Source organism: Diaphorina citri, unplaced genomic scaffold (genome assembly GCF_000475195.1).
Source record: "Diaphorina citri unplaced genomic scaffold, Diaci psyllid genome assembly version 1.1 scaffold288, whole genome shotgun sequence".
NCBI lineage: Eukaryota > Metazoa > Arthropoda > Insecta > Hemiptera > Psyllidae > Diaphorina > Diaphorina citri.
Window position 1 is genome coordinate 147,016 of NW_007377724.1, and position 24,875 is coordinate 171,890.

A 24,875-nucleotide genomic window follows, 5' to 3' on the forward strand; every position below is an offset into this window, starting at 1 on the left:
GACTTACAGTTGAGAAGTTGCGGGTTTGATACTCCCCTGTGTCAACAAATTTCCCTTTTATTTGTGAACCATTAACAAGTAAGCATGTGAATAGTTGATCCCATGTGATTTTTCACGCGGAATCGAATGGTGCTACTTTTAGCACTCTCTGACTTACATTTGAGAAGTTGCGGGTTCGATACTCCCCTGTGTCAACAAATTTCCTTTTTATTCGTGAATCGTTACCAAGTAAGCATGTGAATAGTTAAACCCATGTGATTTTTCACGCCGAATCGAATGGTGCTACTTCTAGAACTGTCCGACTTACGATTGAGAAGTTGCGGGTTCGATACTCCCCTGTGTCAACAAATTTCCTTTTTATTCGTGAATCGTTACCAAGTAAGCATGTGAATAGTTAAACCCATGTGATTTTTCACGCCGAATCGAATGGTGCTACTTCTAGAACTATCCGAATTACGATTGAGAAGTTGTGGGTTCGATACTCCCCTGTGTTTTCTTTCTTTTAGTACGTATTCGCAAATGTAATAGAAAGTCGTGTGATGTTCACACCAGATTTTTTCTGATTGTGACTTTCACATGTATAAAAACTAAGTATGTAGGTATAATTTTATTAGTCTTCATTGATTCTTTCAATTATTATTTAAAAGCGACAGTTTATTTACCTCCCTATCTTGTAGGGCCTACTATGTGTTCCTAATAGCAGACACATTTTATCTATACCTACCTCCTATTTTCATGTACCCAAATGTATTTCACTATACTAGAATATTATAGGTACTTAGAATATATTTCTATATCTAGTCTAGTTTCAAGGTTAGGTTGGCAATGACCCCTGGCAAAGTTGAAACTAATTTTTCCATTAGATAAAAAAACAACCTGCCTTCCCAGTAAGCAATAAGCCACCGCGAACCAATGATAGGTAATTCAGGCTGTAGCATCATCATACGCGTTACGTGTATAGATGGAAGCCGCCATTTTGATTTTCATTCGTCATAGGTTAGGTGAGCTAGGTCTAACCAGGAAAGTCTGTTTTCAAGCTAGGTTTATAGACTGTTTCGTACTTATCCTAGGTACTGTTCGGATTAGACTAAAAAGTGCCTTTTACCACAGGTTTAGGATGGTTCGCATGTCCAGTTTAGGAGGGTTTGCTTAAAAAGTGCTTTACTCGCAATTTACTTGTCGTTTGTGACGATTCTTAAATTTACATTAAATGTTCGCAATTTTAGTGGACATCTATAGCTTAATATCACTATTCTCGTTGGTACACCTACTAAAAAAAAGCTTCTGATATGGTCCCCCTTTTTTAGGTCTTCATACAGTAGCAAATAGTTATCCACTTTCTTTCATTTTCTTCACGTCTGACAAGGCTGAGTGCACCCCGAATCTTCAGGCAAAAAGCACACAAGGACCGAAAATAGTTTTCCCGTCAACAAGACTCAAACCCGTGTCTTCTTTATCCTTCTTGCTCCTCAGTGATTCATTCCCTATGAAAAAAAACTCTTTTTAATTAATGTTTTTTTTTCTCGAAACTAGACCCACACAGAGTGATGCTATAATTATAACGACTGTCCACAATGGCGATGAATATTCTCACCTGGGATTCTTATTCTCGTTGGTACCTACAAAAAAAGCTTCTGATATGGTCCCCCTTTTTTAGGTCCTGATACAGTAGCAAATAGTTATCCACTTTCTTTCATTTTCTTCACGTCTGGCAAGGCTGAGTGCACCCCGAATCTTCAGGCAAAAACCACACAAGGACCGAAAATAGTTTTCTCGTCAACAAGACTCGAACCCGTGTCTTCTTTATCCTTCTTGTTCCTCAGTGATTCATTCCCTATGAAAAAAAACTCTTTTTAATTAATGTTTTTTTCTCGAAACTAGACCCACACAGAGTGATGCTATAATTATAACGACTGTCCACAATGGCGATGAATATTCTCACCTGGGATTCAATGACCTCTGTTGCCTGTGCGGTAACGTGCTAATGTGAAGGCCTGACGTGTCCCTTCTTCTCACATTTCCGACATGGAAATAGTCTCTACCTCTCTGCTAGTGTGGACAGTAGACTAGTTATGTTGAAGTTTTTGTTGTTGTTGTTGTTGTTGTCTTTGTTATTGTTTGGACATTGTTCATCCGGTAGGCATAGGAGCCGGACAGAGCACTCCTGCAACAGGTTATACAGTGACGGTAAATTCATCAAAAAGAAAATACATAAAAAGAAAAACGACGAACCGGTGCTTTGGTCATTCTAGTAAACATGCTCTTTTTTTGTTCGGTTTAGGTTTAAACGTATTTCAACGGGCACCTTTTATTTATTCATTGCCTTTTTTATCATTAAAGATAATATTTAAATGTTAAAAGAAAACTCCAAGGAAAACATGAACTCATAACTTCTATTAAAAAAAATGTGAAGCTGAGAGTCTCTTCATACTTTTTGGTAGACATTACAGCATTACTAAAAGCCTTTACTAATTCCGTCAACTGCATAAATTTTCTTTTTACTTTGGTAATGTTGCCCTTGATCGCTACTTGATGACAGTTTTTGTTCCATCATAATGGCATTTTCACATTTCACTATGTTTTTTTCCGTCAACTCTATAAATTTTCTTTTTACTCTGGTAATGTCGCCACTGGTGGCTACCTAATGTTGCCAGCTTTGTTCTATCATAATTATGATTATCATTTTGACAATTCAGGATTCTCAAGAAGGGATCAAGAAAAGGTTCTCTACAATACTCGCTGTCTCTATACCTATATTTTCATTTCTGGTAGTATCACTTGAAATGTTTTGGTTTTGTCGGTTATAACGTGCTGTTGACTTACATGTGATATACCTTTTTCTCCACAAGTGTTGTAGAAGATGTTCCGGGAACGAACCTCATCTGTGTAAGATAAAGTTTACCCTGGGAGGTAATCGAGCCCGTGACCTAGCGATTACAAGGCAAGCTAACTAGGCTGTTCCAATGGATTTCAATAGATAAGTTGGAAACAGGGAAAATTATGGTCTACAGGTAGGTCTGCTGTGGCCAATGGTCCAGTGAATAAGGAATAACATTGTCCCCACAGCAGCAATTGAAACCCCACTTAGACTGATTCCCACCTAAACCTAATACACCTTTGAATCTTCATTTCTTCAGTGAAATATTTAAACTGTTTAAAGTTTAAACTGTACCAAGTCATCGCGTCGGTTAGTTATTAGGTGCTACAGTTTTAATTAAACGGGTAAAGGATTGTGTTCCTAGCCATTAGGAATTAACACAACGGATTCTTTGTCCTATTGAACGCAAACCTATTGTATGCTCATGTGATGTCTATATTCACCAGCTCTCCCGTTTAGTATGTACCTTATTTTCTAAAATCAGTTGGGTCAGAATTTAATTTATACATTATAAGAAGTCTTTTCGATTCCTTAGATTCCTTTCGATCGAAAGTTGGATCTTTTGCCCATGTAAATCTTTATCTATGCACTTTGATAAATATCTGTATCTTAATCTGTATTGTTTCCTATAGGGGGCACCGGGTTGCACCAATTCATCAGTCTGGTTCGTATAAGTCTTGTAACTTAAGGGTTGATTGTTCGATACCTCGAGAACAAATGGAGATTTATACCTAAGTAGGTATAAGCCATAGCAACTTACCTGTAGTTTAAACTTTGCAATACAAATTTGTGATACTCGTTTGCAAGACACTAAACGGCTTATCCTAGTAAAACGTTCAAAGTACTGATAAGATATGCCCTGTTTCAAAAAGTACTGATAAGATCAACTGCGTAAAGTCTGACGTCACACATACCTATTTGAACTCTTTCATTAGAACGGAAAATAAAAATTGAATTTTCGACCTTTCTGTATCTTAATCTGTATTGTTTCCTATAGGGGGCACCGCGTTGCACCAATTCATCAGTCTGGTTCGTATAAGTCTTGTAACTTAAGGGTTGATTGTTCGATACCTCGAGAACAAATGGAGATTTATACTTAAGTAGGTATAAGTCATAGCAACTAACCTGTAGTTTAAACTTTGCAATACATATTTGTGATATTCGTTTGCAAGACACTAAACGGCTTATCCTAGTAAAACGTTCAAAGTACTGATAAGATATGCCCTGTTTCAAAAAGTACTGATAGATTAAGATGTCTGGACTACATTTTCCTAGGACACTGGAAGCTTTGGGTGAGATAGAGTTGTAGTTGAAGATAGAGGTGCATTATTATAAATAAAAAACAATCGCGCATTGTAAACTAATTCTTTTACGGAGAGAAAATAACGCTTTAAGAAGAATCCCAAGTCCGATGAACCACAGAGTGTTTGGTCATTTGGGGAACACTTGGAAGATTTGGATTTTTCCCAACTTTTTACATAGGAATCGACCATTTATTTATAATGTTTACCCATTTGCAACGAGGAAAATTTGAATGGAAAATGTCATTTAGGTTTGGATATTCGTTGTGGGTGATTTCCGTCCATTGGGTGATCTCCGATACCTAACATATCACGGACGAGGAAAATTTGAATGGAAAATGTCATTTAGGTTTGGATATTCGTTGTGGGTGATTTCCGTCCATTGGGTGATCTCCGATACCTTCGTACAGTCGAGTCGTTCAAAAGTCCAAGAAGAACTTAAAAACTACAGTAATTTAATTCTTGCATGTATGTACGAGAAAAGCTACAGAAAGAAACGCATTTGATGCATCTTCAATTAATAGTAAAATGGACACATCCACTATCAAAATAGTTTCAATATATTTTGAATAAATGGTGAAAGAGACAAATCCCATATTAATGCATATCATAGTGAAATGGTCACTATTAAAATGGGTCTAATACATTTTGAACAAATGGTGAAACTGACACATCCACTACCAAAATAGTTTAAATACATTTGGGATAAATAGTGAAAGAGACACATCCGATATTAATGCATATCATATAAGTTGAATAGTGAAATGGTCACATCCACTATTAAAATGGTTCTATTTTGAAAAAATGGTGAAACGGACAAATCCACTACCAAAACTATACCTACGAATCATCGCTTGCAATTTTATTTATAATACATATTTGATGAAGTGAAATGGTCACATCCACTGTTTGTATCTTTGATGAACTGTGAAACGGACAGATGCAGTACCAAAACTATACGTTATAAATCATCGCTTACAAGTTACTATACATTATACATTTTAGATAAAGTGAAATGGGCACATCCACTATTAAAGGTATTCATTATATTCACAGCTTTAAGGGAGCGTAAACATCAGATACGTATTACATTACAATCTACGATGTCTGATGTCATAATATGTATGCACTGATTTGGGTGAAGAGAGATGAGTAGAGGGATGAAGCCTGCACTTACACAAAAAGCTTGTACCCCAGCGTCAGTTGTCAGCTGAAGCTGTGAAGAAGATCCCTGAAATAGAAGTGAAGAACACAGGGAGGTGTTGCAGAGAATAAAGGAGACACATGAAAATGATAAGTATATAGACATTCTTTTTATAATGTTTTCCTTGTGATTTATGAAAGTTCTCTCAAGTTAAAATTAGGACACTGTGGAATCCGAATTAAGGAGCGCGGTAGCGCTCCGCCCAGCCAAGTCAAAAAAGTTTGACCGCTCAAATTTAGAAGCCTATTGACCTATTCAATGAAGAGAGAGAAATCGCCAAGGCTGAAAGACTTACCAAGGAAAGAATTCAGTATATGGATCAAGGATTCCGACGCTGTATAACGGTATAATTAAATTTGATAAAGAAGAAGAGAACATATCCAAGCAAAAAGTATAGGAAAGTCAGTTTGGTCAATTCATCACCCTTGACATCGAAAAAAAACCCTTAGATACACTCAAAATGGCAGTCATTAGAATCAATTCGATGTCTCTGACCAGAGAGGTTTTGTGTTCAGAATTCAGAAGTGACCGCAGTGAAACCTGACGTAACAATCTTGCCTGATTACTCGCTGTGGACAGGACACCAAATTGTACATCAGAGTATTTCACAGTAAATTGATGCAGGCTACAATGACATTATAAGTAGTTACCTCAGGGGCCCAGTGTCCTATCCGAAGAAAATTTGTTTCAGGAAAATGATGCCAATCGGTGAGCAAGTGCTACAAGTTTTTTTTTACTTTCTATTACCCTTACGTATAGGGAACCTATACAAGGTAATGAGAAAGTATTGCAATCGGTCCAAATTTTCAAAATCGGGAAATGGGTGGAAATATCCGTTTTGGGGTCCCCTGATTCCAAAAAAGTGGTTTTTAGCCCATGGTCTGTACGTAACGTACGTACGTACTACAGGTTTAAATGGGAAAAAGTAGAAAGTTGTGAACAAAATATCTCAAAAACGGTTTGTCGTAGAGAAATGAAATTTGGTATACTACCGAAGGTCCCGGGCTCAAATCCCGGCAGAGTCGAAGTTTTTTCTTTGCTGTGCTTAAAACTCGGGTTGTACTCATGCGTTTGCAGTTGGGTAGCTGTTTGACCTTTGTGTATTTGCATTTTGCAAGCAATACATTTTACAATGGTGAACATATCAGTGAAAATCTGTAACATGAAATAAAACTTTATAAAGAAACCTTAACAACGGCATAGGTAGGTACATACAACGGTACAGACATGATTGTTGTAGGCACAGGAGGCAAGAGCACAAGAGACGGACTTTCGAAGGAGAATTTTTGGTTGAAATTTTCCCAGTGAGAGTCCACTTTGTCCAGAATCCATTATTCTTGCTTCAAAATCGGGCCTGTTTTCTCGAAGGTCCCGGGCTCAAATCCCGGCAGAGTCGAAGTTTTTTCTTCGCTGTGCTTAGAACTCGGGTTGTACCTACCTACTCATGCGTTTGTAGTTGGGTAGCTATTTGACCTTTGTGTATTTGCAAGCAATACATTTTAAAAGCAATACATGGTGAAAATATCAGTGAAAATCTGTAACATGAAATAAAACTTTATAAAGAAACCTTAACAATGGCATAGGTATATACAACGGTACAGACATGATTGTTGTAGGCACAGGAGGCAAGAGCAAAAGAGACGGACTTTGGAAGGAGAATTTTTGGTTGAAATTTTCCCAGTGAGAGTCCACTTTGTCCAGAATCCATTATTCTTGCTTCAAAATCGGGCCTGTTTTCAATACGGGAAGAACAAAAAAAGCAGAGCTGATTTCAAAACAATGATTAGCCCCTCGCCGCGGGGTCTAATACGATCCCATGGGATTTTTCACGCCGAATCGAATGGTGAAACTTTTAGAACTGTCCGACTTACAGTTGAGAAGTTTAATGTAATAGAAAAGTCGTGTGATGTTCACACCGGATTTTTTTTTTTACCGTTTTATGACCAACTTATTTAGAGGTCCTTCCGTGACTTCATTATTGAGAAATTTTCCATAACGCTCTTCAGACTTTACCGTTTTATGACCAACTTATTTAGAGGTCCTTCCGTGACTTCATTATTGAGAAATTTTCCATAACGCTCTTCAGACATTTTGCACTTATAATAGTATAATATCCTATTGATCATTTAGAACCATAAAAAAGGCAAACTCCCATTTCCTAACATGAAGTTCTCATTTTGCTGGATCTGGTGGATACTCGTATCATTCCGCAATCCGCATACATACGAGGTACCTATCACTGTCAGTATGTCACTCCATTAGGAGGGCCCCCCGTTATGATTCTTCTAACTGAACTATCTGTAATATCATAAGTGTGCTCAGATGGAAATAGGCTGCATATCGAGGAGTAAAGTCCAAAGTGCAAGCTATGTAAGCTATGTTCTTCTACTAGTGATAGTGCAGAGCATAAATCACTTCAAAAACTCAATACAGTAATGCACCTTACCCCCAATCCTATGCTGCAGCTCTTAGAAAAAATAGGTAATGTGTTTTAATGCTCTCTTTCTTTTAGGTCGTTAAAGTTTTTACTGATGTAACTTCTATTGATGGGCTCACATGGTATTTCTAACTTGTTATTAGGAAACGAGCATATCCATGATGTTTAGTGCAGATATTTATTGGCATTGTTGTACTGACTTTTGTTTATTTATGCACTCGCTGCCGGGAGCTTACAGAATCTGAAAATGTCGAGTGCCATGATTTTAATGGTGAGGTCAATTCTGAAGCTGAACAATGGAGAGCTTTTGCAGTGAACCTTAAGAACAAACTCTACAATAACCATCTATGTAACATGTACATATGTATGTATTCTCTCCTGAATATAAGTTTTTCGCTAGTATTTCAACGTTTCCATTCCCTGGGATTAGGGATGATGTAATAGTTGCATACACCAAAGTTTATTAATGTTGTGTCAAGGGAGATTATTTTGTTTTCCGACCTCAAAATCACAATACATATCATTCTCGTGGCGAATCATGTTGCAAAATTATTGTAACATAATAATACCAGATACAATTGACTACAATGAACTAAATGGTGAAAACTATTTTAATTCGAATCAATGCCACAAAACATGAGAGAACAATTACATCAACCATTGTACGCAAATAAAGGAAACAGTGATGCCGGGTGCTGCCTAGTGGTCGAATTGCTTACTGGAGACAGTAGGCAATCCGGCTGTATCGAGTTGGATCGTGGCGAATCTTTAGTGTGGCTATTCTAGTCTTTCCATCCTTTTTGGGGTCCGTGTATGGGGGCGGGGATTATGGAGGGGGGCTACCCTTATCCTCCGCACGTCCTTATGTTTGCCCCAGGCGGTTGGATGGACTGTTGGTAGTGCTATCACCAGTTAAATATTGTTATGTTATGTATAAATAAAGCACAAATATTACTCTTACTATTCTGACGTCAACCCTTTTCGTTTTCCAGGGAGGTTCGTCTCGTAGTGACGGCGAGGGCATGATCAGCATGGAGTACTCTTACTATTCTGACGTCAACCCTTTTCGTTTTCCAGGGAGGTTCGTCTCGTAGTGACGGCGAGGGCATGATCAGCATGGAGTTGCCCGGACTCCAGCATGGAGGTGGACATCATGTGGACCTGTCACATCAGCTTCAGCACCATCAGCAAATCATGCACCATTCCCTCATGGACGATTCCGGTAAGGATGGTTCAAGTAAGTATTGGAACGGTCCAATATTCACACGTTTGCAGGGTCTTCTTAACTATTGGTTAGGTTTATTTTAGACATCCTATGTATATCTAATATATTTTGTCTGTCTTCTGTCTAGTATAGACCAAGACAAGACAAGATGTCTAATGTAAACGTAAACCTAACAAATAATCCTATGTATTGGCATTATTGCTTACCATTATATGTTTTTTCAAGTATCCAAAAACGCGTAAAGGTAAGCATTAAGGTCTTCTTAATCCCATCAAGTCCGACCAAAAATATGACATGAAGTTTTATGCAAAAGAGAAGGGGTTCATGGACGAACAAAAATATGATATGAAATTTTCTGCAATTCGAAAAGGATGGGAAAAGATGTCTTCTTAATTATTGGTTAGGTTTATATTAGACATCCTAATGTATTTCTAATATATCCTGTCTGTCTTCTGTCTAGTATAGACCAAGACAAGACAAGATGTCTAATGTAAACCTAACAAATAATCCTATGTATTGACATTATTGCTTACCATTATATGTTTTTTCAAGTATCCAAAAACGTGTAAAGGTAAGCAATAAGGTCTTCTTAATCCCATCAAGTCCGACCAAAAATATGATATGAAGTTTTATGCAAAAGAGAAGGGGTTCATGGACGAACAAAAATATGATATGAAATTTTCTGCAATTTGAAAAGGATGGGAAAAGAATTACTCCAACTTCTTTGCGTCATGTCACACTGCTATTTTTATTTAATTCCAAATGAATAACTGCAGTAGAATTTGCTATGGATGCACCTATTGAGGTACTGAACCCGGTTTTCACTACTAGGTGATACTTCTAATCTAACAGCTCAAATAGATTGCAATCCGCGCACAATTCTGGAGACTCCCCATCACCAGGGTGATCAGTTGATCACTCTAGGTGGTCAGTGGTGAAATGGTGAGCATAACTAACACACATATTGAGATCAAGCTCAAATAGGTTGCAATCCGCGCACAATTCTGATCGTACCGAGACTCCCCATCACCAGGGTGATCAGTTGATCACTCTAGGTGGTCAGTGGTGAAATGGTGAGCATAACTAACACACATATTGAGATCCAGAAGAAAAAGAAAAATTCCGTTGGTCCTCATTTTTTCTGCTCTATGACTTTGAAACATGACCCAAGTAAGCGCAACTGATCTATTATCGTTGAAATTGAGATATCAACATAAGAGTAGTCACATCCACTAACAATATTGTTAGGTATATGAAATATTCATTTGGTGGAGATGCCAAATGCCCATTCCATGATTTATCATGGGAAAAGGTTTTTTACTTTTTTTACTTTCTATTACCCTTACGTATAGGGAACCTATACAAGGTAATGAGAAAGTATTGCAATCGGTCCAAATTTTCAAAATCGGGAAATGGGTGGAAATATCCGTTTTGGGGTCCCCTGATTCCAAAAAAGTGGTTTTTAGCCCATGGTCTGTACGTAACGTACGTACGTACGTACGTACGTAACGTACAGACCATGGGCTAAAAACCACTTTTTTGGAATCAGGGGACCCCAAAACGGATATTTCCACCCATTTCCCGATTTTGAAAATTTGGACCGATTGCAATACTTTCTCATTACCTTGTATAGGTTCCCTATACGTAAAGGTAATAGAAAGTAAAAAAATGTAATAAAAGGGAAATTTGTTGACACAGGGGAGTATCGAACCCGAAACTTCTCAACTGTAAGTCAGAGAGTTCTAAAAGTAGCACCATTCGATTCCGCGTGAAAAATCACATGGGATCAACTATTCACATGCTTATTTGGTAACGATTCACGAATAAAAGGGAAATTTGTCGACACAGGGAAGTATCGAACCCGCAACTTCTCAACCGTAAGTCAAACAGTACTAAGCATGTGAATAGTTGATCCCATGTGATTTTTCACGCGGAATCGAATGGTGCTACTTTTAGCACTCTCTGACTTACATTTGAGAAGTTGCGGGTTCGATACTCCCCTGTGTCAACAAATTTCCTTTTTATTCGTGAATCGTTACCAAGTAAGCATGTGAATAGTTAAACCCATGTGATTTTTCACGCCGAATCGAATGGTGCTACTTCTAGAACTGTCCGACTTACGATTGAGAAGTTGCGGGTTCGATACTCCCCTGTGTCAACAAATTTCCTTTTTATTCGTGAATCGTTACCAAGTAAGCATGTGAATAGTTAAACCCATGTGATTTTTCACGCCGAATCGAATGGTGCTACTTCTAGAACTATCCGAATTACGATTGAGAAGTTGTGGGTTCGATACTCCCCTGTGTTTTCTTTCTTTTAGTACGTATTCGCAAATGTAATAGAAAGTCGTGTGATGTTCACACCAGATTTTTTCTGATTGTGACTTTCACATGTATAAAAACTAAGTATGTAGGTATAATTTTATTAGTCTTCATTGATTCTTTCAATTATTATTTAAAAGCGACAGTTTATTTACCTCCCTATCTTGTAGGGCCTACTATGTGTTCCTAATAGCAGACACATTTTATCTATACCTACCTCCTATTTTCATGTACCCAAATGTATTTCACTATACTAGAATATTATAGGTACTTAGAATATATTTCTATATCTAGTCTAGTTTCAAGGTTAGGTTGGCAATGACCCCTGGCAAAGTTGAAACTAATTTTTCCATTAGATAAAAAAACAACCTGCCTTCCCAGTAAGCAATAAGCCACCGCGAACCAATGATAGGTAATTCAGGCTGTAGCATCATCATACGCGTTACGTGTATAGATGGAAGCCGCCATTTTGATTTTCATTCGTCATAGGTTAGGTGAGCTAGGTCTAACCAGGAAAGACTGTTTTCAAGCTAGGTTTATAGACTGTTTCGTGCTTATCCTAGGTACTGTTCGAATTAGACTAAAAAGTGCCTTTTACCACAGGTTTAGGAGGGTTCGCTTGTCCAGTTTAGGAGGGTTTGCTTAAAAAGTGCTTTACTCGCAATTTACTTGTCGTTTGTGACGATTCTTAAATTTACATTAAATGTTCGCAATTTTAGTGGACATCTATAGCTTAATATCATTATTCTCGTTGGTACCTACAAAAAAAGCTTCTGATATGGTCCCCCTTTTTTAGGTCCTGATACAGTAGCAAATAGTTATCCACTTTCTTTCATTTTCTTCACGTCTGGCAAGGCTGAGTGCACCCCGAATCTTCAGGCAAAAACCACACAAGGACCGAAAATAGTTTTCTCGTCAACAAGACTCGAACCCGTGTCTTCTTTATCCTTCTTGTTCCTCAGTGATTCATTCCCTATGAAAAAAAACTCTTTTTAATTAATGTTTTTTTCTCGAAACTAGACCCACACAGAGTGATGCTATAATTATAACGACTGTCCACAATGGCGATGAATATTCTCACCTGGGATTCAATGACCTCTGTTGCCTGTGCGGTAACGTGCTAATGTGAAGGCCTGACGTGTCCCTTCTTCTCACATTTCCGACATGGAAATAGTCTCTACCTCTCTGCTAGTGTGGACAGTAGACTAGTTATGTTGAAGTTTTTGTTGTTGTTGTTGTTGTTGTTGTTGTTGTTGTTGTTGTTGTTGTTGTTGTCTTTGTTATTGTTTGGACATTGTTCATCCGGTAGGCATAGGAGCCGGACAGAGCACTCCTGCAACAGTTATGATTAAGTTTTGATTGTTCGCACATTGTTTGTGGTGAAGCTGAGAGTCTCTTCATACTTATTGGTAGACATTACAGCATTACTAAAAGCCTTTACTAATTCCGTCAACTGCATAAATTTTCTTTTTACTTTGGTAATATTGCCCTTGATCGCTACTTGATGACAGTTTTTGTTCCATCATAATGGCATTTTCACTTTTCACTATGTTTTTTTTCCGTCAACTCTATGAATTTTCTTTTTACTCTGGTAATGTCGCCACTGGTGGCTACCTAATGTTGCCAGCTTTGTTCTATCATAATTATGATACCTATCATTTTGACAATTCAGGATTCTCAGGAAGAGATCAAGAAAAGGTTCTCTACAATACTCGCTGTCTCTATACCTATATTTTCATTTCTGGTAGTATCACTTGAAATGTTTCGGTTTTGTTAATTATTTCTCTATCAATCTTTCTGAGTCTCAACTTCCTTCCTTTGGTTTCCATATGTTACTGTGTCTAACGTGAGTATTCTATTTAGAGTAAACTCGGGAATATCAGCTATTGTTTGGACTGTCCATTTGGGACCTTTTGTTTGGACGGACCTAGGGTAACATATGACACGGTGTGGTTGAAACTGTCATTGAACGCGATATTCAATACTTTCCAGTCTTACTGACATTTGAAGTTGAAATCAAAAGAAGGTATTAGAATATTATGTACCCATTGACCATCAATAGAACATTCTTTATAATATTGCTGAGATGAGACTGGAAAAAAAATGTCTTTAACCACAACAACGACGGAAAAAAAATGTTGGTCATACGAAGCTTGGTTTTACGCATACTCGTACATCTGTCTACTGGGAGTATCAAATAATAAAATTTTGAGAATTGTGTCTCTGCCGGGAAAAAATGCCGCCGAGAACAAATTAGTGGATGTGTCAAAACTATAGCTGAATAAACTTTTGATGAAATGTACGAACGATACCTTCCTTCTCTTGAGAAAGTTTCGGGATCCTTGAGGACTGTAGACATGAAAAGAAAAATCTCCTTCATATAACTCATTTGGTCGGACTCTTTCTAAACCCAATTTTGAAGTTTGGTCCTCTCTAATAACACGAGGTGTTGGTAAGAACCCATCTCTATAAATAAATCTCGACCCGGGACACTCCCCCGAAATGTACCAACGATACCTTCCTTCTCTTAAGAAAGTTTCGGGATCCTTGAGGACTGTAGGCATGAAAAGAAAAATCTCCTTCATATAACTCATTTGGTCGGACTCTTTCTGAACCCAATTTTGAACTTTGGTCCTCTCTAATAACACGAGGTGTTGGTAAGAACCCATCTCTATAAATAAATCTCGACCCGGGACACTCCCCCGCTTAACACCAATCAAGAGACCCCGTTATCACTAGCATTCTCATCAATAGCATCATCATCAGTAGTATTATTGTTTTCAAAGAAAGTGTGAAATTCTCTCGCGGTAGAAATACCAACCTATCGGAGGAATACACTCCCCCGCTTAACACCAATCAAGAGACCCCGTTATCACTAGCATTCTCATCAATAGCATCATCATCAATAGCATTAGTAGTATTATTGTTTTCAAAGAAAGTGTGAAATTCTCTCGCGGTAGAAATACCAACCTATCGGAGGAATACATCGAAATCCAGGGGAATGGTTAGGTTTGCACTATGCTCCCTTGTGTTCGAAGGTCCCGGGCTCAAATTCTAGTTGTCCGCATAAATAATCAGTAGTACTCTTAATATCTAGACTAGATTAGATTAGATTAGATTAGACGAGAAAATGTCCTGTGTCTGTCTCGAAATTTAATAGGACGCGCGATATGCAACACCATCAAGTCTCAAAGTGACAAATAAGTATAAGTAGTGCATTAATATCCACAAATAATGTCATTAAGATACTCTTAATGCCTCATAATTATCGTTGAAATTGAGATATCAACATAAGAGTAGTCACATCCACTAACAATATTGTTATATGAAATATTCATTTGGTGGAGATGCCAAATGCCCATTCCATGATTTATCATGGGAAAAGGTTTTTTTTCTGATTGTGACTTTCACATGTATAAAAACTAAGTATGTAGGTATAATTTTATTAGTGTTCATTGATTCTTTCAATTTTGCTTCAAAATCGGGCCTGTTTTCAATACGGGAAGAACAAAAAAAGCAGAGCTGATTTCAAAACAATGATTAGCCCCTCGCCGCGGGGTCTAATAATCTCGTGTGCAATATTTCCTTCTTTTCAAGGCCACGAAGCAAAAACTATGACGAGAGGTTAAAAATCTTTTCTCCGAGCTTCATGAAGGCCCTAGAGGATGAGCAAAGAGATCGGTAATTCTGTGTAGACAGAGATCGGTACCGTGTACAGAAATACAGACAGAAATCGGTGGTACTGTGTATATTTCAGTTTGTACAAATATCTGGAATTTTGAACTGATTCGGTATTCTATGTAACAGTTTCCATGGTTTGTCCAAACATGGTGGACCGGCCGTCGATCGATGAGGTGAATCTATGTTGTCGAGGCAGTGCAGTGTGGAAGGTCGTCGATCGATATCATCGAACCTTCCACACGGTAAATTTAATTGATATTATTAGTATGTCTCCAAAGTGAAAATACTATTTGATCACCATACCTATTGCAGAATCCTTTTAACAACTTTGGCATTAAAAATTATCAAGTTACCATCTAGAACGTTATTGATTTTAAGTGTAAGTAAACATGATTATCTATTAATCAATAATGATGATGGGATTAAATGATCCATCATAATCCAACCTAGAGCATAAAAATTTAACATAATATACTCAATAGGTTTTGCTAGGCTAAGGACGGGGAGCCGTGCAGATTACTTACAATAATTTCCTTGTGTATATTCTTAGAGGAATTTTCTAAAAATCACGAAACCTCATGCGTTTAATGGGACAAATTCCAAGATTTTTAGCCCAAGGAACTAGGAACTCAGTGTAGATATACTTGTCCTATACCTATGTACAATAACATAGAAACACTAGGGTCCACCGTTCAGCAGATTGTTTAGATGACTTAAATACTCAATGAATTTATAGTTATCCGTAAAAATACGGATAGGCAACTCCAGATTCCGATTTCAATGTAGAAGCCTGGACTGAAATTAGATAAATGCCTTCAGATGAGGCAATATTGTAAATAACTCATTTAATCCCAAAGAAACATATCACTTGAGATAAAACCGAGGACCCGGATACGAGCATAGACACATTGGAGAGCAAAAAAATATATTCAGCGGTAATGACCTGAAAACCAACATCGAGGCAGAGGTAATAGATAAAATAATGTGCTAATAAATTACTTACTTATATCCACATGTGTAAGCTTGGTACAATGCGAGGAATACCTTTCATGAGCTTCAAGAAACCTGGGTCTTAATTACAATATTCCCTGTAACCGAGGAATTTCACCCGTTGAGGAGTGTATCCGTTAGACCTCAAGTACTTAATAATATTAATACAAGTCAACTAATTGAATTGCTGAGTATGAGTACCTACTTCTTGGGTTGTCAGATTATATAAAATGATCGAAAACCTTGAGCAAGTACATAATATTTGAGTACAAGAAGGTATTTTGTATTTGAGTACAAGAAGGTATTTTGTATTTGTATTTGAGTAACCGGTTAGGAAATTTGACCACCCGAAAACCAAAATGAACCCAGAGATGACTTTTCTATACTAACCAAAGGACCAAACAGCAGTCCCAAGAAATCATCCTGTTATGTCGCCAAGGGGTCGCCAGTAAGATATCCACTAGTTTACCATCAACTTGTGTAGATAGATAGATAGATAGATAGAGTTATATCTACATAATTTACAGTCATCATAGGTATTATCTATTATATCACATATTGACATCTCACATTTGTCATTCCTCGCGAGGTATTTCTGGACCATTTCTATTAGATGCTGCGTTCATAACTCACTGTAGATATAAGTCCCAAATTTACTAAAATTTTCATCTTATAATGAGGGTATAGCCCCTCATATAAGGGTGTTGCACTACCTATCGACATTTTATTAATTTAAATTGTCGTACGTAGGTTTCCTTTAATGTACCTTATTAGGCAATTCTCCTTAAGACATACCAACGCGAAAATTGCCCCGGAGTGTAATTCTCTCCAAACTGATTCGGTATTCTATGTAACAGTTTCCATGGTTTGTCCAAACATGGTGGACCGGCCGTCGATCGATGAGGTGAATCTATGTTGTCGAGGCAGTGCAGTGTGGAAGGTCGTCGATCGATATCATCGAACCTTCCACACGGTAAATTTAATTGATATTATTAGTATGTCTCCAAAGTGAAAATACTATTTGATCACCATACCTATTGCAGAATCCTTTTAACAACTTTGGCATTAAAAATTATCAAGTTACCATCTAGAACGTTATTGATTTTAAGTGTAAGTAAACATGATTATCTATTAATCAATAATGATGATGGGATTAAATGATCCATCATAATCCAACCTAGAGCATAAAAATTTAACATAATATACTCAATAGGTTTTGCTAGGCTAAGGACGGGGAGCCGTGCAGATTACTTACAATAATTTCCTTGTGTATATTCTTAGAGGAATTTTCTAAAAATCACGAAACCTCATGCGTTTAATGGGACAAATTCCAAGATTTTTAGCCCAAGGAACTAGGAACTCAGTGTAGATATACTTGTCCTATACCTATGTACAATAACATAGAAACACTAGGGTCCACCGTTCAGCAGATTGTTTAGATGACTTAAATACTCAATGAATTTATAGTTATCCGTAAAAATACGGATAGGCAACTCCAGATTCCGATTTCAATGTAGAAGCCTGGACTGAAATTAGATAAATGCCTTCAGATGAGGCAATATTGTAAATAACTCATTTAATCCCAAAGAAACATATCACTTGAGATAAAACCGAGGACCCGGATACGAGCATAGACACATTGGAGAGCAAAAAAATATATTCAGCGGTAATGACCTGAAAACCAACATCGAGGCAGAGGTAATAGATAAAATAATGTGCTAATAAATTACTTACTTATATCCACATGTGTAAGCTTGGTACAATGCGAGGAATACCTTTCATGAGCTTCAAGAAAACTGGGTCTTAATTACAATATCCCCTATAACCGAGGAATTTCACCCGTTGAGGAGTGTATCCGTTAGACCTCAAGTACTTAATAATATTAATACAAGTCAACTAATTGAATTGCTGAGTATGAGTACCTACTTCTTGGGTTGTCAGATTATATAAAATGATCGAAAACCTTGAGCAAGTACATAATATTTGAGTACAAGAAGGTAATCCGAATTACGATTGAGAAGTTGTGGGTTCGATACTCCCCTGTGTTTTCTTTCTTTTAGTACGTATTCGCAAATGTAATAGAAACCTCGCCGCGGGGTCTAATAATCTCGTGTGCAATATTTCCTTCTTTTCAAGGCCACGAAGCAAAAACTATGACGAGAGGTTAAAAATCTTTTCTCCGAGCTTCATGAAGGCCCTAGAGGATGAGCAAAGAGATCGGTAATTCTGTGTAGACAGAGATCGGTACCGTGTACAGAAATACAGACAGAAATCGGTGGTACTGTGTATATTTCAGTTTGTACAAATATCTGGAATTTTGGACTGATTCGGTATTCTATGTAACAGTTGTCCAAACATGGTGGACCGGCCGTCGATCGACGAGGTGAATCTATGTTGTCGAGGCAGTGCAGTGTGGAAGGTCGTCGATCGATATCATCGAACCTTCCACACGGTAAATTTAATTGATATATTAGTAGATATGTCTCCAAAGTGAAAATACTATTTGATCATCATACCTATTGCAGAATCCTTTTAACAACTTGAATCCTTTTAACAACTTTGGCATTAAAAATTATCAAGTTACCATCTAGAATTCTAGAACGTTATTGATTTTAAGTGTAAGTAAACATGATTATCTATTAATCAATATTGATGATGGGATTAAATGATCCATCATAATCCAACCTAGAGCATAAAAATTTAACATAATATACTCAATAGGTTTTGCTAGGCTAAGGACGGGGAGCCGTGCAGATTACTTACAATAATTTCCTTGTGTATATTCTTAGAGGAATTTTCTAAAAATCACGAAACCTCATGCGTTTAATGGGACAAATTCCAAGATTTTTAGCCCAAGGAACTAGGAACTCAGTGTAGATATACTTGTCCTATGTACAATAACATAGAAACACTAGGGTCCACCGTTCAGCAGATTGTTTAGATGACTTAAATACTCAATGAATTTATAGTTATCCGTAAAAATACGGATAGGCAACTCCAGATTCCGATTTCAATGTAGAAGCCTGGACTGAAATTAGATAAATGCCTTCAGATGAGGCAATATTGTAAATAACTCATTTAATCCCAAAGAAACATATCACTTGAGATAAAACCGAGGACCCGGATACGAGCATAGACACATTGGAGAGCAAAAAAATATATTCAGCGGTAATGACCTGAAAACCAACATCGAGGCAGAGGTAATAGATAAAATAATGTGCTAATAAATTACTTACTTATATCCACATGTGTAAGCTTGGTACAATGCGAGGAATACCTTTCATGAGCTTCAAGAAAACTGGGTCTTAATTACAATATCCCCTATAACCGAGGAATTTCACCCGTTGAGGAGTGTATCCGTTAGACCTCAAGTACTTAATAATATTAATACAAGTCAACTAATTGAATTGCTGAGTATGAGTACCTACTTCTTGGGTTGTCAGATTATATAAAATGATCGAAAACCTTGAGCAAGTACATAATATTTGAGTACAAGAAGGTATTTTGTATTTGAGTACAAGAAGGTATTTTGTATTTGTATTTGAGTAACCGGTTAGGAAATTTGACCACCCGAAAACCAAAATGAACCCAGAGATGACTTTTCTATACTAACCAAAGGACCAAACAGCAGTCCCAAGAAATCATCCTGTTATGTCGCCAAGGGGTCGCCAGTAAGATATCCACTAGTTTACCATCAACTTGTGTAGATAGATAGATAGATAGATAGAGTTATATCTACATAATTTACAGTCATCATAGGTATTATCTATTATATCACATATTGACATCTCACATTTGTCATTCCTCGCGAGGTATTTCTGGACCATTTCTATTAGATGCTGCGTTCATAACTCAGACCAGACTCTTACTCTTGATAATTGTTCTGATACTCTTGTAACTTTGTTGTTAATAGTTCTTGCTTCGAGTTTGTTATTGTTATTATTCTGGTGGGAAAAGTCCCGGTGTGCATCAGTTTAAAGTTATGAGTTTACATCTCAGTTCTTCGTATTGGTTTCAGTGGCGAATGTCAACTCATAGAGTCGCTTGAGAAAATGAACCACAGGATGTGAACCTCTTTTTTCTGAAATCCTGTAACATGAACCATACTTCAGGTTGAATACGTATAATACATTGTAGTATTTATTCTTCTTGTCAAGATTATGCACCTCACCGCTACGGTCGTGTTGCAATTGTTGCATATTACATCAAAAGATAGTCCAGTTTTAGGGTAATCTCAATTATTCTATGAAAGTTTAAATGAGAACGTGTCAATATAGCTCTATGAGTTATTGGAGTATTTGGAGTACCTACTATTTACTTACTTACTTTCCGTGTTCTCTTCTTTCTCAAGGCTTGAATTTCCAATAGTCCGTGACGTAGAGAGCGGGTTCATTTGCTGCTAGTAGGCAATTTTGGGTGCACGTCTGTTGCAGCAGTCCACAGGAGTGCCACTAATTATCTGATATATGTGCAACCCCCATAACGTCGCCACTGGACGGATGTTTACAATTGGTTTGATTTGCCAATAAATTCTTGGTCTACGTGTTGAAACGATTATTATAGATGCTGGCCAATACAATAATTAAAATATACATTGGCTACACAAACATGTTTTTTACGATGGTAACTTTAGCCTCTCGTATGACAGTACGCAGAAGTGACAAGATAGATGGGATGATAGGTCGTCAGTTGTTATTGAGATCTGTGGCGGCCGCTCTCAATAGTCCCGTGATGAATAGCCCCGATCTCCTCACCAATATAAATAAAGATTTAACCCGAATGATTAATGTTGCAAATGAGACCGGCGTGGCCATAAATTAGTCGGCCGGGCCGCGCGGCACCGGGGTTCTGCGAGCCCGAAGCCCCCCTGGGTCTAACGTGGAAACATCTTTGAGTTATGGTGTGCACTGGGCATTAGAGAATTATGAATCACATTCTGCTCCCAGCTCCCACTGGTCGGCGATTACTATTGAACATTGATATCACGCATTCTTATTGAGATGACTATTGAACTTGTTGAAAGCACGCATTCGCCAATAGGTCCACGCCACGACGAGGGCTTTGATTATCGGCAATGTCTGGGAATTGAGAATTTCTTCCTTTTTTTGTCAATGCTAATAGTGGATCAACTATTTCGACTTCCACAGCAAAATCAATTGTAGATATAAGTCCCAAATTTACTAAAATTTTCATCTTATAATGAGGGTATAGCCGCTCATATAAGGGTTGCACTACCTATCGACATTTTATTAATTTAAATTGTCATACGTAGGTTTCCTTTAATGTACCTTATTAGGCAATTCTCCTTAAGACATACCAACGCGAAAATTGCCCCGGAGTGTAATTCTCTCCAGTACGTCTGGAAATGTATTATGTACGTATTAGATACACAAGTACTAAAGTAGGTATGTACCCGCAGTAGCACCAACTATTAGACGTTTATTAGACCTGGCAATTATTGAATTACAGTAAACTAAAGAAAATACTGAACTTGTTAAATTAATGATTCAGTGCAGCATACTTGCGACATTATTGTTTATTGTCTCTGGTTTAAAGATAATAAGTCTCGTATTAAATACATTATTAGTGGAATATACATAAACACGGGAGTGGCGTAGGCTGGAAGTCACGTTTTATGAAAATTGGTACAAATATCTGAGCTCTAACGAGGACAATTTTTAGGTATACCAAAATGTTAAAAGAAAATTTCATCTTGTCAATACTTTGGAAGTTAAAGCCATAGACCATCCAATCCTGATGAAGAAAGCCTCAGACTGGCTAATCATACTAGAAGAACTGTGAAGCTTAAAACCCCTAAGTATAAAAGCAACAAGAACAACATCATCAACAACAAAATCAAATACAGATATATCTACCCAATGCCCACTTCAAAATTTCCACCAAGCAAACCAACCCCTGCCCAAAAACACAGGTCCGCGACTGCACAGTTAAATTGAACAATGTATTAAAGAAATACCATGTTTTGTGAAAACATAAAAGTCAAAATCAAATACAGATGTATCTACCTAATGCCCACTTCAAAATTTCCACCAAGCAAACCAACCCCTGCCCAAAAACACAGGTCCGCGACTGCACAGTTAAATTGAACAATGTATAGCACAAAACTAAAACAATATATAAAAAAAAAAACATGTTGCAAAATTATTGTAACATAATAATACCAGATACAATTGACTACAGTGAACTAAATGGTGAAAACTATTTTAATTCGAATCAATGCCACAAAACATGAGAGAACAATTACATCAACCATTGTACGCAAATAAAGCATGTTGCAAAATTATTGTAACATAATAATACCAGATACAATTGACTACAGTGAACTAAATGGTGAAAAAAAAAAAAACATGTTGCAAAATTATTGTAACATAATAATACCAGATACAATTGACTACAATGAACCAAATGGTGAAAACTATTTTAATTCGAATCAATGCCACAAAACATGAGAGAACAATTACATCAACTATTGTACGCAAATAAAGGAAACAGTGATGCCGGGTGCTGCCTAGTGGTCGAATCGCTTACTGGAGAGCTGGAGACAGTAGGCAATCCGGCTGTATTGAGTTGGATCTTTTTTATAAAATTAAAAACTAGTGTCCTATACCTACTATCTGTTTTGGTCAATGGCAATGAAACATTAAATCTGATGTACAAGTTTGAGATACAAGAATGACTTAAGACTTGTTAGGCAAATCTCTTTGTTCTCCTCATGATCATCTATTATGTTAGGAATACTTATATGAATCATGATCATTATTCGTACCTACATAAAAACACTTTATACAGGAGTAGGTACCTGCCCAAAGAATTTCTCTTCTAACGCTTTTCACCTAAAGTTTTGGGGGGTGGTTCTCGCAGGCTTATTGATGAATACTGATTTTGAATTTTGCGAGTTGGATCTTTTTTATAAAATTAGCTAGTGTCCTACCTACCATCTGTTTTGGTCAATGGCAATGAAACATTAAATCTGATGTACAAGTTTGAGATACAAGAATGACTCAAGACCTGTTAGGCAAATCTCTTTGTTCTCCTCATGATCATTAAATATTATGTTATGAATACCTACTTATTAATCATGATCATTATTGGTACCTACATAAAGACACTTTATACAGGAGTAGTTACCTGCCCAAAGAATTTCTCTTCTAACGCTTTTCACCTAAAGTTTTGGGAGGTGGTTCTCGCAGGCTTATTGATGAATACTGATTTTGAATTTTGTTTTCCTTTTCAGTGGATTCCGGGAACCATGGTCTCAACCAAGAAGGTAAGTTCAAAGCATGCATAATTTCTACATATTCTTCATCTTCTTTACATTAGTACAAGCCCATCGCTATAGGATTTCAAAGTCCACTTCGTCCTATCAATCTCCCCTGACCTTGAAGAAGGGGGAGAGCTTTCTTCTTAAACCTTTTCCCAGCATTCCTCCGTGGAAGAGTCCTACTCAAATGATCCTGATTGGTCCTTTTCTGTCTTCTTCAACCTTTTCCCACAAGAAGGGGGAGAGCTTTCTTCTTAAACCTTTTCCCAGCATCAGGAGGGACTCTTCCTACTCAAATAACCTTGAAAGTCCCTATCTTCCTTTTTCGACCTTTTCCCAGCACCAAGAGGGACTCTTACCACTCAAATTACCTCCTCCAGAGTCCCTTTTTTCCTTTTTCGACCTTTTCCCAGCACCATTAGGGTCTCTTACCACTCAAATGACCTTCAGAATCTCTATCTTCCTTTTTCAACCTTTTCCTAGCACCAGAAGGGTCTCTTTCTGCTCAAATGACCTTCAGAGTCCCTATCTTCCTTTTTTACTCAAATAACCTTGAGATTCCCTATCTTCCCTCTCTTAAGTCCCTATCTTCCTTTTTCCTTTCCTTTTCCCTTTCCTTTTCCTTCGACCTTTTTCCAGGACCAGGAGAGACTCTTACCACTCCAATGATTTTCAGAGTCCCTACCTTCCTTTTTCGACCTTTTCCCAGCACCAAGAGGGACTCTTACCACTCAAATTACCTCCTCCAGAGTCCCTTTTTTCCTTTTTCGACCTTTTCCCAGCACCATTAGGGTCTCTTACCACTCAAATGACCTTCAGAATCTCTATCTTCCTTTTTCAACCTTTTCCTAGCACCAGAAGGGTCTCTTTCTGCTCAAATGACCTTCAGAGTCCCTATCTTCCTTTTTTACTCAAATAACCTTGAGATTCCCTATCTTCCCTCTCTTAGCATCAGGAGGGACTCTTCCTACTCCAATGACCTTGACTGGTCCCGCCATGCATAAAGTCTGCAGGTCCAGCACCTGACATGCATGTGACTCTACTTGAGCATGAAGTTCATTCATGGAAGCGACACAAATATGGTGTGACTACTCATCCGTCCCGTTCTGGTATTGTCTGATAGACGTCACATGGTCCGAGTCTTCTCATGTCCTCAACCGTGAATAGTACGAGTGTTCAGCAAGCCATGAAACGTCGTCACTGCCCCGTGGTGTGCGTATGTGAAACGGTCTGGTCCGGTGATATTCGGATCACCAGGATTGCCATAGTGTGGTCAATAACAGAAATGAGTGGCTTCACAGATAAGGCCTAGCCTTTGCCCTTTAGATATTGGTGATGATGGAATAACACATTACAATGGACCGGGGGGACACAACCGAACGCGGCCTTTCGTAATGGGTTCTAAACATCTTTCCCTGTACACGAAAAAGCCGAAAGTGGCTGAGGTGTAAGGTGACACTGACCTTGAGGGAAAATGCTGTTCGAATACGAATGGATTATGTGCTTCTTTTGACCCACAAATCCCTTTGAAAATTCGACAGTTTTAAACATCTGTC

The 24,875-nt window shown here is 37.7% G+C and overlaps 1 long non-coding RNA gene across 1 annotated transcript in view; it reads left to right on the forward strand.

Moving 5' to 3' along the window:
* LOC113466535 overlaps positions 1–23,327 on the forward strand; it is a 27,441-nt gene extending 4,114 nt beyond the window's left edge. The window contains exons 2-3 of the long non-coding RNA XR_003390909.1: positions 8,898–9,057; positions 23,293–23,327. This is a non-coding gene — a long non-coding RNA (uncharacterized LOC113466535). The remainder of the gene's footprint in view (positions 1–8,897; positions 9,058–23,292) is intronic.
* The last annotated feature ends 1,548 nt before the right edge of the window (positions 23,328–24,875 follow it).